Source organism: Sceloporus occidentalis, unplaced genomic scaffold, assembly GCF_023333645.1.
Source record: "Sceloporus occidentalis isolate IW3139 unplaced genomic scaffold, rSceOcc1.0.p SCAF_50, whole genome shotgun sequence".
Classification (NCBI taxonomy): domain Eukaryota; kingdom Metazoa; phylum Chordata; class Lepidosauria; order Squamata; family Phrynosomatidae; genus Sceloporus; species Sceloporus occidentalis.
In genome coordinates, this window is record NW_028317030.1 from 822,169 (window position 1) to 837,297 (window position 15,129).

Consider the following 15,129-nt stretch of genomic DNA (forward strand, 5'->3'; position numbering starts at 1 on the left):
TACTTGTATGTTTTATATTTTTGTACAATAAAAATATACAATAAAAGCCCCATGGAGCGTTACACATTGCTCAGAGCGTCAACTCCCGGAAGCACCTTGCCTTCTAGAAGGTCCAAGCTGGCTCCTCCTCCAGTGCTAACATGGCTGACTTTCTCTTTAGTATCCCACTTGGCACAGCAGGTAGCAGTGTCTCCTCCACCAGCCTGTTCCAGTGACCTCTACTACATCTCTGCTTTGGCCATCAAGTCTTTTTACCGCCTTCATCATCATACAAAGAAGTACCGATCTCCATATTGTTCAAAACTTTCAAGAAGGTGAAGGACATTCCTCCTCCAATAATCATTTTGTTCACTTGATCCAGCATGGTATTGATCAGCTGAATCTTGTCCTTAACCTTGGCCCCTCCAAGGATGGCCAGGAAAGGTCTCTCTGGGTACTCCAAGGCCTTGGCAAAGTAATCAAGCTCCTTCTTCATTAAGAAACCAGCAGCCCTCTGTGGCAGGTTTACGCCAACCATGGAATTGTGGGCTCTGTGAGCAGTTCCAAAGGCATCGTTGATATAACCATCTCCAAGTTTAGACAGGGAGGCCCTGAAAGATTCCACTTGAGCGGCATCTGCCTTAATCTTGTTCCCAGCGGCATATTTGCCCTTTCTTTCTTTCTCTACATGGAATCTCAGGTTCTCCAGAAGAATTACAGTTCCAGGAGCTGGATCGGCACACGCAGCTTCCACCTCTGGCCCAACACAGTCCTTCAGGAACAGAATATCCATTTTCACACTTTTATTAAAAGTAACACCACAATTGGACAAAGAAAATCAACAATATGACTTGGCATGATAGGAGTGTGATTGCTAACAGCAAACACACTCTTTTCATACCCAGGCAACCAGTAAATGCTGGAACCTAGGCATGATGGGACTGTGATTGCTGTTAGCAGATTGTTGTTAGCTGTTAGCAATCACACTCCTATCATCCCAAGTCAGCCAGTACATGCTGGTACTGGGTGGCTGTAAGGGCAGACCCCATACTGCTGGCAGCATCAATACACAAGGGGGCAGCTAGCCAGGTTTCAGCATGTACTGGCTGACTTGGCATGATAGGAGTGTGATTGCTAACAGCAAACACACTCTTTTTATACCCAGGCAACCAGTAAATGCTGGAACCTAGGCATGATGGGACTGTGATTGCTGTTAGCAGATTGCTGTTACCTGTTAGCAATCACACTCCTATCATCCCAAGTCAGCCAGTACATGCTGGTACAGGGTGGCTGTAAGTGATGTGCAGACCCCATACTGCCGGCAGCATCAATACACAAGGGGGGCAACTAGCCAGGTTTCTGCATGTACTGGCTGACTTGGCATGATAGGAGTGTGATTGCTAACAGCAATCACAGTCCCATCATGCCTAGGTTCCAGCACTTACACATCCATGCTATCACACACACACAAATTCATTCATTCACAGATTCATTCCCTCAATCAGACATACTCATTCACACAACCTAGCCAACCCACTTACCTGCTCTACAGCTCTCGATGCCGCTCACAGACTTCAGCAGGGGGCGGGGCCTCCCTCGTTCTCCCCACAGAGGAAGCAGGACTGGAGCAGAGAATAGACCCTCCCACAAGTAAACTGCAGGGCTCTTGTGATCCTGGCTGCCGATATCACGCGGGCCGCACCTCGAGGTATAAAGATGAGAAACATACTTATTAAATAATGTAATTATTTACTTGTATGTTTTATATTTTTGTACAATAAAAAAATACAATAAAAGCCCCATGGAGCGTTACACATTGCTCAGAGCGTCAACTCCCGGAAGCACCTTGCCTTCTAGAAGGTCCAAGCTGGCTCCTCCTCCAGTGCTAACATGGCTGACTTTGTCTTTAGTATCCCACTTGGCACAGCAGGTAGCAGTGTCTCCTCCACCAGCCTGTTCCAGTGACCTCTACTACATCTCTCCTTTGGCCATCAAGTCTTTTTACCGCCTTCATCATCATACAAAGAAGTACCGATCTCCATATTGTTCAAAACTTTCAAGAAGGTGAAGGACATTCCTCCTCCAATAATCATTTTGTTCACTTGATCCAGCATGTCATTGATCAGCTGAATCTTGTCCTTAACCTTGGCCCCTCCAAGGATGGCCAGGAAAGGTCTCTCTGGGTACTCCAAGGCCTTGGCAAAGTAATCAAGCTCCTTCTTCATTAAGAAACCAGCAGCCTTCTGTGGCAGGTTTACGCCAACCATGGAATTGTGGGCTCTGTGAGCAGTTCCAAAGGCATCGTTGATATAACCATCTCCAAGTTTAGACAGGGAGGCCCTGAAAGATTCCACTTGAGCGGCATCTGCCTTAATCTTGTTCCCAGCGGCATATTTGCCCTTTCTTTCTTCCTCTACATGGAATCTCAGGTTCTCCAGAAGAATTACAGTTCCAGGAGCTGGATCAGCACACGCAGCTTCCACCTCTGGCCCAACACAGTCCTTCAGGAACAGAATATCCATTTTCACACTTTTATTAAAAGTAACACCACAATTGGGCAAAGAAAATCAACAATATGACTTGGCATGATAGGAGTGTGATTGCTAACAGCAAACACACTCTTTTTATACCCAGGCAACCAGTAAATGCTGGAACCTAGGCATGATGGGACTGTAATTGCTGTTAGCAGATTGCTGTTACCTGTTAGCAATCACACTCCTATCATCCCAAGTCAGCCAGTACATGCTGGTACAGGGTGGCTGTAAGTGATGTGCAGACCCCATACTGCCGGCAGCATCAATACACAAGGGGGGCAGCTAGCCAGGTTTCTGCATGTACTGGCTGACTTGGCATGATAGGAGTGTGATTGCTAACAGCAATCACAGTCCCATCATGCCTAGGTTCCAGCACTTACACATCCATGCTATCACACACACACAAATTCATTCATTCACAGATTCATTCCCTCAATCAGACATACTCATTCACACAACCTAGCCCACCCACTCACCTGCTCTACAGCTCTCGATGCCGCTCACAGACTTCAGCAGGGGGCGGGGCCTCCCTCGTTCTCCCCACAGAGGAAGCAGGACTGGAGCAGAGAATAGACCCTCCCACAAGTAAACTGCAGGGCTCTTGTGATCCTGGCTGCCGATATCACGCGGGCCGCACCTCGAGGTATAAAGATGAGAAACATACTTATTAAATAATGTAATTATTTACTTGTATGTTTTATATTTTTGTACAATAAAAAAATACAATAAAAGCCCCATGGAGCGTTACACATTGCTCAGAGCGTCAACTCCCGGAAGCACCTTGCCTTCTAGAAGGTCCAAGCTGGCTCCTCCTCCAGTGCTAACATGGCTGACTTTGTCTTTAGTATCCCACTTGGCACAGCAGGTAGCAGTGTCTCCTCCACCAGCCTGTTCCAGTGACCTCTACTACATCTCTGCTTTGGCCATCAAGTCTTTTTACCGCCTTCATCATCATACAAAGAAGTACCGATCTCCATATTGTTCAAAACTTTCAAGAAGGTGAAGGACATTCCTCCTCCAATAATCATTTTGTTCACTTGATCCAGCATGTCATTGATCAGCTGAATCTTGTCCTTAACCTTGGCCCCTCCAAGGATGGCCAGGAAAGGTCTCTCTGGGTACTCCAAGGCCTTGGCAAAGTAATCAAGCTCCTTCTTCATTAAGAAACCAGCAGCCTTCTGTGGCAGGTTTACGCCAACCATGGAATTGTGGGCTCTGTGAGCAGTTCCAAAGGCATCGTTGATATAACCATCTCCAAGTTTAGACAGGGAGGCCCTGAAAGATTCCACTTGAGCGGCATCTGCCTTAATCTTGTTCCCAGCGGCATATTTGCCCTTTCTTTCTTCCTCTACATGGAATCTCAGGTTCTCCAGAAGAATTACAGTTCCAGGAGCTGGATCAGCACACGCAGCTTCCACCTCTGGCCCAACACAGTCCTTCAGGAACAGAATATCCATTTTCACACTTTTATTAAAAGTAACACCACAATTGGGCAAAGAAAATCAACAATATGACTTGGCATGATAGGAGTGTGATTGCTAACAGCAAACACACTCTTTTTATACCCAGGCAACCAGTAAATGCTGGAACCTAGGCATGATGGGACTGTAATTGCTGTTAGCAGATTGCTGTTACCTGTTAGCAATCACACTCCTATCATCCCAAGTCAGCCAGTACATGCTGGTACAGGGTGGCTGTAAGTGATGTGCAGACCCCATACTGCCGGCAGCATCAATACACAAGGGGGGCAGCTAGCCAGGTTTCTGCATGTACTGGCTGACTTGGCATGATAGGAGTGTGATTGCTAACAGCAATCACAGTCCCATCATGCCTAGGTTCCAGCACTTACACATCCATGCTATCACACACACACAAATTCATTCATTCACAGATTCATTCCCTCAATCAGACATACTCATTCACACAACCTAGCCCACCCACTCACCTGCTCTAAAGCTCTCGATGCCGCTCACAGACTTCAGCAGGGGGCGCGGCCTCCCTCGTTCTCCCCACAGAGGAAGCAGGACTGGAGCAGAGAATAGACCCTCCCACAAGTAAACTGCAGGGCTCTTGTGATCCTGGCTGCCGATATCACGCGGGCCGCACCTCGAGGTATAAAGATGAGAAACATACATTTTAAATAATGTAATTATTTACTTGTATATTTTATATTTTTGTACAATAAAAATATACAATAAAAGCCCCATGGAGCGTTACACATTGTTCAGAGCGTCAACTCCCGGAAGCACCTTGCCCTCTAGAAGGTCCAAGCTGGCTCCTCCTCCAGTGCTAACATGGCTGACTTTGTCTTTAGTATCCCACTTTGGCACAGCAGGTAGCAGTGTCTCCTCCACCAGCCTGTTCCAGTGACCTCTACTACATCTCTGCTTTGGCCATCAAGTCTTTTTACCGCCTTCATTATCATACAAAGAAGTACCGATCTCCATATTGTTCAAAACTTTCAAGAAGGTGAAGGACATTCCTCCTCCAATAATCATTTTGTTCACTTGATCCAGCATGTTATTGATCAGCTGAATCTTGTCCTTAACCTTGGCCCCTCCAAGGATGGCCAGGAAAGGTCTCTCTGGGTACTCCAAGGCCTTGGCAAAGTAATCAAGCTCCTTCTTCATTAAGAAACCAGCAGCCCTCTGTGGCAGGTTTACGCCAACCATGGAATTATGGGCTCTGTGAGCAGTTCCAAAGGCATCGTTGATATAACCATCTCCAAGTTTAGACAGGGAGGCCCTGAAAGATTCCACTTGAGCGGCATCTGCCTTAATCTTGTTCCCAGCGGCATATTTGCCCTTTCTTTCTTTCTCTACATGGAATCTCAGGTTCTCCAGAAGAATTACAGTTCCAGGAGCTGGATCAGCACACGCAGCTTCCACCTCTGGCCCAACACAGTCCTTCAGGAACAGAATATCCATTTTCACACTTTTATTAAAAGTAACACCACAATTGGACAAAGAAAATCAACAATATGACTTGGCATGATAGGAGTGTGATTGCTAACAGCAAACACACTCTTTTCATACCCAGGCAACCAGTAAATGCTGGAACCTAGGCATGATGGGACTGTGATTGCTGTTAGCAGATTGTTGTTAGCTGTTAGCAATCACACTCCTATCATCCCAAGTCAGCCAGTACATGCTGGTACTGGGTGGCTGTAAGGGCAGACCCCATACTGCTGGCAGCATCAATACACAAGGGGGCAGCTAGCCAGGTTTCAGCATGTACTGGCTGACTTGGCATGATAGGAGTGTGATTGCTAACAGCAAACACACTCTTTTTATACCCAGGCAACCAGTAAATGCTGGAACCTAGGCATGATGGGACTGTGATTGCTGTTAGCAGATTGCTGTTACCTGTTAGCAATCACACTCCTATCATCCCAAGTCAGCCAGTACATTCTGGTACAGGGTGGCTGTAAGTGATGTGCACACCCCATACTGCCGGCAGCATCAATACACAAGGGGGGCAGCTAGCCAGGTTTCTGCATGTACTGGCTGACTTGGCATGATAGGAGTGTGATTGCTAACAGCAATCACAGTCCCATCATGCCTAGGTTCCAGCACTTACACATCCATGCTATCACACACACACAAATTCATTCATTCACAGATTCATTCCCTCAATCAGACATACTCATTCACACAACCTAGCCCACCTACTTACCTGCTCTACAGCTCTCGATGCAGCTCAGAGACTTCAGCAGGGGGCGCGGCCTCCCTCGTTCTCCCCACAGAGGAAGCAGGACTGGAGCAGAGAATAGACCCTCCCACAAGTAAACTGCAGGGCTCTTGTGATCCTGGCTGCCGATATCACGCGGGCCGCACCTCGAGGTATAAAGATGAGAAACATACTTATTAAATAATGTAATTATTTACTTGTATGTTTTATATTTTTGTACAATAAAAAAATACAATAAAAGCCCCATGGAGCGTTACACATTGCTCAGAGCGTCAACTCCCGGAAGCACCTTGCCTTCTAGAAGGTCCAAGCTGGCTCCTCCTCCAGTGCTAACATGGCTGACTTTGTCTTTAGTATCCCACTTTGGCACAGCAGGTAGCAGTGTCTCCTCCACCAGCCTGTTCCAGTGACCTCTACTACATCTCTGCTTTGGCCATCAAGTCTTTTTACCGCCTTCATCATCATACAAAGAAGTACCGATCTCCATATTGTTCAAAACTTTCAAGAAGGTGAAGGACATTCCTCCTCCAATAATCATTTTGTTCACTTGATCCAGCATGTTATTGATCAGCTGAATCTTGTCCTTAACCTTGGCCCCTCCAAGGATGGCCAGGAAAGGTCTCTCTGGGTCCTCTAAGGCCTTGGCAAAGTAATCAAGCTCCTTCTTCATTAAGAAACCAGCAGCCCTCTGTGGCAGGTTTACGCCAACCATGGAATTGTGGGCTCTGTGAGCAGTTCCAAAGGCATCGTTGATATAACCATCTCCAAGTTTAGACAGGGAGGCCCTGAAAGATTCCACTTGAGCGGCATCTGCCTTAATCTTGTTCCCAGCGGCATATTTGCCCTTTCTTTCTCTACATGGAATCTCAGGTTCTCCAGAAGAATTACAGTTCCAGGAGCTGGATCAGCACACGCAGCTTCCACCTCTGGCCCAACACAGTCCTTCAGGAACAGAATATCCATTTTCACACTTTTATTAAAAGTAACACCACAATTGGACAAAGAAAATCAACAATATGACTTGGCATGATAGGAGTGTGATTGCTAACAGCAAACACACTCTTTTCATACCCAGGCAACCAGTAAATGCTGGAACCTAGGCATGATGGGACTGTGATTGCTGTTAGCAGATTGTTGTTAGCTGTTAGCAATCACACTCCTATCATCCCAAGTCAGCCAGTACATGCTGGTACAGGGTGGCTGTAAGGGCAGACCCCATACTGCTGGCAGCATCAATACACAAGGGGGCAGCTAGCCAGGTTTCAGCATGTACTGGATGACTTGGCATGATAGGAGTGTGATTGCTAACAGCAAACACACTCTTTTTATACCCAGGCAACCAGTAAATGCTGGAACCTAGGCATGATGGGACTGTAATTGCTGTTAGCAGATTGCTGTTACCTGTTAGCAATCACACTCCTATCATCCCAAGTCAGCCAGTACATGCTGGTACAGGGTGGCTGTAAGTGATGAGCAGACCCCATACTGCCGGCAGCATCAATACACAAGGGGGGCAGCTAGCCAGGTTTCTGCATGTACTGGCTGACTTGGCATGATAGGAGTGTGATTGCTAACAGCAATCACAGTCCCATCATGCCTAGGTTCCAGCACTTACACATCCATGCTATCACACACACACAAATTCATTCATTCACAGATTCATTCCCTCAATCAGACATACTCATTCACACAACCTAGCCCACCCACTCACCTGCTCTAAAGCTCTCGATGCCGCTCACAGACTTCAGCAGGGGGCGCGGCCTCCCTCGTTCTCCCCACAGAGGAAGCAGGACTGGAGCAGAGAATAGACCCTCCCACAAGTAAACTGCAGGGCTCTTGTGATCCTGGCTGCCGATATCACGCGGGCCGCACCTCGAGGTATAAAGATGAGAAACATACTTTTTAAATAATGTAATTATTTACTTGTATGTTTTATATTTTTGTACAATAAAAATATACAATAAAAGCCCCATGGAGCGTTACACATTGCTCAGAGCGTCAACTCCCGGAAGCACCTTGCCCTCTAGAAGGTCCAAGCTGGCTCCTCCTCCAGTGCTAACATGGCTGACTTTGTCTTTAGTATCCCACTTTGGCACAGCAGGTAGCAGTGTCTCCTCCACCAGCCTGTTCCAGTGACCTCTACTACATCTCTGCTTTGGCCATCAAGTCTTTTTACCGCCTTCATTATCATACAAAGAAGTACCGATCTCCATATTGTTCAAAACTTTCAAGAAGGTGAAGGACATTCCTCCTCCAATAATCATTTTGTTCACTTGATCCAGCATGTTATTGATCAGCTGAATCTTGTCCTTAACCTTGGCCCCTCCAAGGATGGCCAGGAAAGGTCTCTCTGGGTACTCCAAGGCCTTGGCAAAGTAATCAAGCTCCTTCTTCATTAAGAAACCAGCAGCCCTCTGTGGCAGGTTTACGCCAACCATGGAATTGTGGGCTCTGTGAGCAGTTCCAAAGGCATCGTTGATATAACCATCTCCAAGTTTAGACAGGGAGGCCCTGAAAGATTCCACTTGAGCGGCATCTGCCTTAATCTTGTTCCCAGCGGCATATTTGCCCTTTCTTTCTCTACATGGAACCTCAGGTTCTCCAGAAGAATTACAGTTCCAGGAGCTGGATCAGCACACGCAGCTTCCACCTCTGGCCCAACACAGTCCTTCAGGAACAGAATATCCATTTTCACACTTTTATTAAAAGTAACACCACAATTGGACAAAGAAAATCAACAATATGACTTGGCATGATAGGAGTGTGATTGCTAACAGCAAACACACTCTTTTCATACCCAGGCAACCAGTAAATGCTGGAACGTAGGCATGATGGGACTGTGATTGCTGTTAGCAGATTGTTGTTAGCTGTTAGCAATCACACTCCTATCATCCCAAGTCAGCCAGTACATGCTGGTACAGGGTGGCTGTAAGGGCAGACCCCATACTGCTGGCAGCATCAATACACAAGGGGGCAGCTAGCCAGGTTTCAGCATGTACTGGCTGACTTGGCATGATAGGAGTGTGATTGCTAACAGCAAACACACTCTTTTTATACCCAGGCAACCAGTAAATGCTGGAACCTAGGCATGATGGGACTGTAATTGCTGTTAGCAGATTGCTGTTACCTGTTAGCAATCACACTCCTATCATCCCAAGTCAGCCAGTACATGCTGGTACAGGGTGGCTGTAAGTGATGTGCAGACCCCATACTGCCGGCAGCATCAATACACAAGGGGGGCAGCTAGCCAGGTTTCTGCATGTACTGGCTGACTTGGCATGATAGGAGTGTGATTGCTAACAGCAATCACAGTCCCATCATGCCTAGGTTCCAGCACTTACACATCCATGCTATCACACACACACAAATTCATTCATTCACAGATTCATTCCCTCAATCAGACATACTCATTCACACAACCTAGCCCACCCACTTACCTGCTCTACAGCTCTCGATGCCGCTCACAGACTTCAGAAGGGGGGCGGGGCCTCCCTCGTTCTCCCCACAGAGGAAGCAGGACTGGAGCAGAGAATAGACCCTCCCACAAGTAAACTGCAGGGCTCTTGTGATCCTGGCTGCCGATATCACGCGGGCCGCACCTCGAGGTATAAAGATGAGAAACATACTTATTAAATAATGTAATTATTTACTTGTATGTTTTATATTTATGTACAATAAAAAAATACAATAAAAGCCCCATGGAGCGTTACACATTGCTCAGAGCGTCAACTCCCGGAAGCACCTTGCCTTCTAGAAGGTCCAAGCTGGCTCCTCCTCCAGTGCTAACATGGCTGACTTTGTCTTTAGTATCCCACTTGGCACAGCAGGTAGCAGTGTCTCCTCCACCAGCCTGTTCCAGTGACCTCTACTACATCTCTGCTTTGGCCATCAAGTCTTTTTACCGCCTTCATCATCATACAAAGAAGTACCGATCTCCATATTGTTCAAAACTTTCAAGAAGGTGAAGGACATTCCTCCTCCAATAATAATTTTGTTCACTTGATCCAGCATGTCATTGATCAGCTGAATCTTGTCCTTAACCTTGGCCCCTCCAAGGATGGCCAGGAAAGGTCTCTCTGGGTACTCCAAGGCCTTGGCAAAGTAATCAAGCTCCTTCTTCATTAAGAAACCAGCAGCCTTCTGTGGAAGGTTTACGCCAACCATGGAATTGTGGGCTCTGTGAGCAGTTCCAAAGGCATCGTTGATATAACCATCTCCAAGTTTAGACAGGGAGGCCCTGAAAGATTCCACTTGAGCGGCATCTGCCTTAATCTTGTTCCCAGCGGCATATTTGCCCTTTCTTTCTTCCTCTACATGGAATCTCAGGTTCTCCAGAAGAATTACAGTTCCAGGAGCTGGATCAGCACACGCAGCTTCCACCTCTGGCCCAACACAGTCCTTCAGGAACAGAATATCCATTTTCACACTTTTATTAAAAGTAACACCACAACTGGGCAAAGAAAATCAACAATATGACTTGGCATGATAGGAGTGTGATTGCTAACAGCAAACACACTCTTTTTATACCCAGGCAACCAGTAAATGCTGGAACCTAGGCATGATGGGACTGTAATTGCTGTTAGCAGATTGCTGTTAGCTGTTAGCAATCACACTCCTATCATCCCAAGTCAGCCAGTACATGCTGGTACTGGGTGGCTGTAAGGGCAGACCCCATACTGCTGGCAGCATCAATACACAAGGGGGCAGCTAGCCAGGTTTCAGCATGTACTGGCTGACTTGGCATGATAGGAGTGTGATTGCTAACAGCAAACACACTCTTTTTATACCCAGGCAACCAGTAAATGCTGAAACCTAGGCATGATGGGACTGTGATTGCTGTTAGCAGATTGCTGTTACCTGTTAGCAATCACACTCCTATCATCCCAAGTCAGCCAGTACATGCTGGTACAGGGTGGCTGTAAGTGATGTGCAGACCCCATACTGCCGGCAGCATCAATACACAAGGGGGGCAGCTAGCCAGGTTTCTGCATGTACTGGCTGACTTGGCATGATAGGAGTGTGATTGCTAACAGCAAACACACTCTTTTCATACCCAGGCAACCAGTTAATGCTGGAACCTAGGCATGATGGGACTGTGATTGCTGTTAGCAATCACACTCCTATCCTCCCAAGTCAGCCAGTACATGCTGGTACTGGGTGGCTGTAAGGGCAGACCCCATACTGCTGGCAGCATCAATACACAAGGGGGCAGCTAGCCAGGTTTCAGCATGTACTGGATGACTTGGCATGATAGGAGTGTGATTGCTAACAGCAAACACAATCTTTTTATACCCAGGCAACCAGTAAATGCTGGAACCTAGGCATGATGGGACTGTGATTGCTGTTAGCAGATTGCTGTTACCTGTTAGCAATCACACTCCTATCATCCCAAGTCAGCCAGTACATGCTGGTACAGGGTGGCTGTAAGTGATGTGTAGACCCCATATGTCATGATTAACTCATATAACGTAGTGGATGCATGGAAGAGTAACCCAGCAGAGGTGGTTAGTTTCTTTGTTTAAGCACTCAATGAGTTAATCTGAGGTTGATTTAATGTGTTTCTTTGTGAATGCCCTCTGTATCTGTTCTGGCTAGAGGTGTCATCTTCCCAAAGGACCCCTGTGGTGATTCATGGCCTAACAGATAAGGATCCTTAGTTATAGGAATTCCATTCCTATCTTAAGTGGGGGGTTTCCATCACCTTTACCCCACCATAACTTATTGGCACATCAAAGATGGGACCCGATTCTTGGGGATGGTGTCATATAATCAGTCATGTGGTCAGAGGGGCGTTTGCTTGCAAAAGTCTGATTTAGGGACAATGCAGCGACCTCAAAGCAGAACTCCATGATATACTCTGATCGGAACAACATCATAAGAACCATCTGGACTTAAGGAGTTCCCACAGACCTGCTTATTGGAGAAACTCGTGAGTGAGGGTCCTGTGTTTAAGTCCTATTGCTTTTAAGAACTGTTTGCTGTTTTACTTTTATTTTGTATGTCTTGTTTTTTGTAATTCTGGCACTGTGTAATCTTTGTCTTTTTGTTATTAAAATATTCAAAATCCAAGTCTGTCTTTTGGCTCTAGTATCGATATCCACAAACCCTAAGAGAGGATAACACGTTACCGTATTGTTAAGTTCTACAGGATATATATATATATATATATATATATATATGTTGGTTGCCCGGGGTGGGTTGATATATATATAGAGATAAATGTTCTAATTCAGATTTCTCACGAATCTGGTATCAAAATCGTGAGTGGTGGCAGACTACCTGGGGGGATACAGGCAGGATTTGGGGGTTAATTTGGTGTAACTTATGCCTTGTTAAGGGGTGAAGTTAGTAAATCCAGAGGCCTGGTGCTATTAACCCCTTCATGCCCACGCCCTCCACACAGTCACGGCTTGGCAAGTAGTCCTGACCGTGACAAACTTGGCGGCAGCTAGGTGGGATATCTAGAGTTTTTTAGTGCTATTTATATTGCCCGGTTTGGTGATTTTAGTACTAGAAGAAATCACATGGGTTTTGTGTAATTTCCCAAAGACATTACTCAGTGCCTAATTACAGACATACAGTGCAAAACAGTTTGTTCCTCTCCCTTTTGTTTTTCTCTACCATACTGCATTATGGAGGCATATCGACAACAGCCAAAAGAATCTCTAGAGCTGGTTTGTCAAGAAAGGAATATACAAATTTTTGGCAAAAGCAAAGAGCAGCTGATTTTGGATCTCCTGGAACATGATAAACTCTGTGCAGAGCAGGCCATTGGAGCAGATGTGATTTTGGAAGAGCCTGTGGATCAAGGATGTTTTCCTGATAAAGTTAACGTCTTGAGTGTAATGGACTCTGAGTTACAAGTGGTACTAAAAGATCTGGGGAGCGTGGATCCTCAGCTAAAGTTCAACCTGATTCTGCAGTACAAGGAGAGAGAGAGGGAGGCTGCGGAAAGAGAGAGAGAGAGGGAGGCTGCGGAAAGAGAGAGAGAGAGAGAGAGGGAGGCTGCTGAGAGGGCAGCTGCTGAACGAGAAGCTGAGCGGAGGTATCAGCTGGAACTTCTACGGTTAAAGCAATATAGTCCGTCTCCCCAAAGCATTGTTAACGGGGATGGATATGCTAACCGACCTCGCCTGGAACACTTTCCAATGCTGGAAAAGGATACTGACCTGGATGTGTTTTTGAGGGGGTTTGAGAAAGTGTGCCGGCAGTACCAGCTGCCCAAGGAAGAGTGGGGAAAGTATTTAACCCCACGTCTGAAGGGGAAAGCCCTGGATGTGTTTGCTTCCTTACCAATGGAAGTTGACCAGGACTATGAGGCCATAAAATCTGCCTTGTTAAAAAGTTTTAACCTCACCCCTGAATTCTACAGGAAAAAGTTTTGAGAGATGCAGCAAGCTACATCGGACAGTTGTACCGAGTATGCGGGACAGCTTCGGACTGTTTTCCGGCAATGGACTGGAGGCCTACAAGTTACTACATATGAGGCCCTGGAGGATCTGATGATTTTAGAGCAGTTCCTGAGGACACGAAGTCCGGAGGCCTGAGAGTGGATTCTGGACAGAAAACCTAAGACCACGGCAGAGGCGGCAGATCTGGCTAACGATTATGCCAACAACCGTACTCCAACAACAAAGCGGGTACAAGCATCACAAGGACCATCTACTTGGAAAAGAGCAGCCTACCAGCCACCAACTCCTAAGCCAGCAGGGAGATTATCACCAACACTTTTTCTAGCCAACAGAGCAGGGGCCACATCGGGCCAGGGGGATACCCGCCGGTGTTATCGGTGTAACCAGATTGGGCACTTGAGTGCCACCTGCCATTCTAAGAGACCATCTCCACAGACAAATGGAAATGGAGGTACAGCTGGGGGAGCTGCACCTGTTTTATTTGTGGCTAGACCAAAGGAGGCACAAGGAGACAATTTGCGGTGTGTAGCAGTTGAGGAACACCCAGCTGTCTTGTTTGTTTCCAGGGTTCAGGGAAATGAAGATGAGAACCTACAAAGAGTGACTGTAGGTGACTGTGTGACTATAGGACTCAGGGATATGGGGGCTGCTTGCACTCTGGTGCGGCCTGAGATGGTAAAATTGGAGGATCGTATCCCTGGGAAGACCATGTCCATCCATGGAATTGGCGGGGTGCGCCCTGCAGTGCCAGTGGCACGTGTGTACCTTGATTGGGGTGTGGGCAAGGGTTTGCGGGAGGTGGGGATATCCGAGGATATTCCTGTTAATGTTTTGCTGGGCAAGGATCTGGGTCGACTTGTTTGCCAGTATGCACCAGTTGAGGAAACCTGCAAACCTGGAGGGCTGGTAGAGAGCCCTGTCCAACCTAAGGTATTGTCTGAAACTTTGGGAGTAGTGGGTAGCTGGGAGGGAGCCCAGAAGGTAGAGGTATGCCTGTCTGAACCAGCACCCAGGATCCTGTCTCCTGAAGAGATGGAGGGGGATGTGCACCAAGGGACCACACCTAGAGAGCAAGCTCTAGGGGAAAAGTGTGGTTTGACCTTTGGAGGGGCAGAGTTTCAGGAACAGGGAGTCTGTGGTGGCTCTTCTGGTTCAATTCCCCCTGATACGGAAAAGCATAGTGTTACTATGGGTGATCAGGTAGCCAAGGGATTTGGGCATGCTGGGGATACTTCTGTCAACGTGTCTTCAGAAGTTGTATGCCCTGAAGGTATTATCCCTGGAAAACTAAAGGGGACTGGGGATGTGGTCCCAACCGTGTCTACAGCACCTGAGTACTTAGATCTGGGTACAGGAGAAAGTATGCATGATGTTGGGATGTCTGAGGATATTCATATTACTTTTGACATTGACTTTTCTCAAAGGGTAAACAAGGGATATATGGACTGTGATGTTTCTGTGTGTCAGCCAAACCCCTGCTTTCATGCTCCAGACGAAATGCTTAATGTAACTCC

At 46.8% G+C, this 15,129-nt stretch overlaps 7 pseudogenes; all 7 read right to left on the minus strand.

The window, feature by feature from the left end:
* Nucleotides 1–221: 221 nt before the first annotated feature.
* LOC149288592 (phosphoglycerate kinase 1 pseudogene) lies at nucleotides 222–1,782 on the minus strand (annotated as a pseudogene).
* A 168-nt stretch (nucleotides 1,783–1,950) lies between these two features.
* LOC149288593 (phosphoglycerate kinase 1 pseudogene) lies at nucleotides 1,951–3,251 on the minus strand (annotated as a pseudogene).
* A 168-nt stretch (nucleotides 3,252–3,419) lies between these two features.
* On the minus strand, nucleotides 3,420–4,720 carry LOC149288594 (phosphoglycerate kinase 1 pseudogene; annotated as a pseudogene).
* Nucleotides 4,721–4,889: 169 nt separating this feature from the next.
* Nucleotides 4,890–5,961, minus strand: LOC149288595 (phosphoglycerate kinase 1 pseudogene; annotated as a pseudogene).
* A 658-nt stretch (nucleotides 5,962–6,619) lies between these two features.
* LOC149288596 (phosphoglycerate kinase 1 pseudogene) lies at nucleotides 6,620–8,176 on the minus strand (annotated as a pseudogene).
* A 169-nt stretch (nucleotides 8,177–8,345) lies between these two features.
* On the minus strand, nucleotides 8,346–9,903 carry LOC149288597 (phosphoglycerate kinase 1 pseudogene; annotated as a pseudogene).
* Nucleotides 9,904–10,071: 168 nt separating this feature from the next.
* On the minus strand, nucleotides 10,072–11,383 carry LOC149288598 (phosphoglycerate kinase 1 pseudogene; annotated as a pseudogene).
* Nucleotides 11,384–15,129: the final 3,746 nt, after the last annotated feature.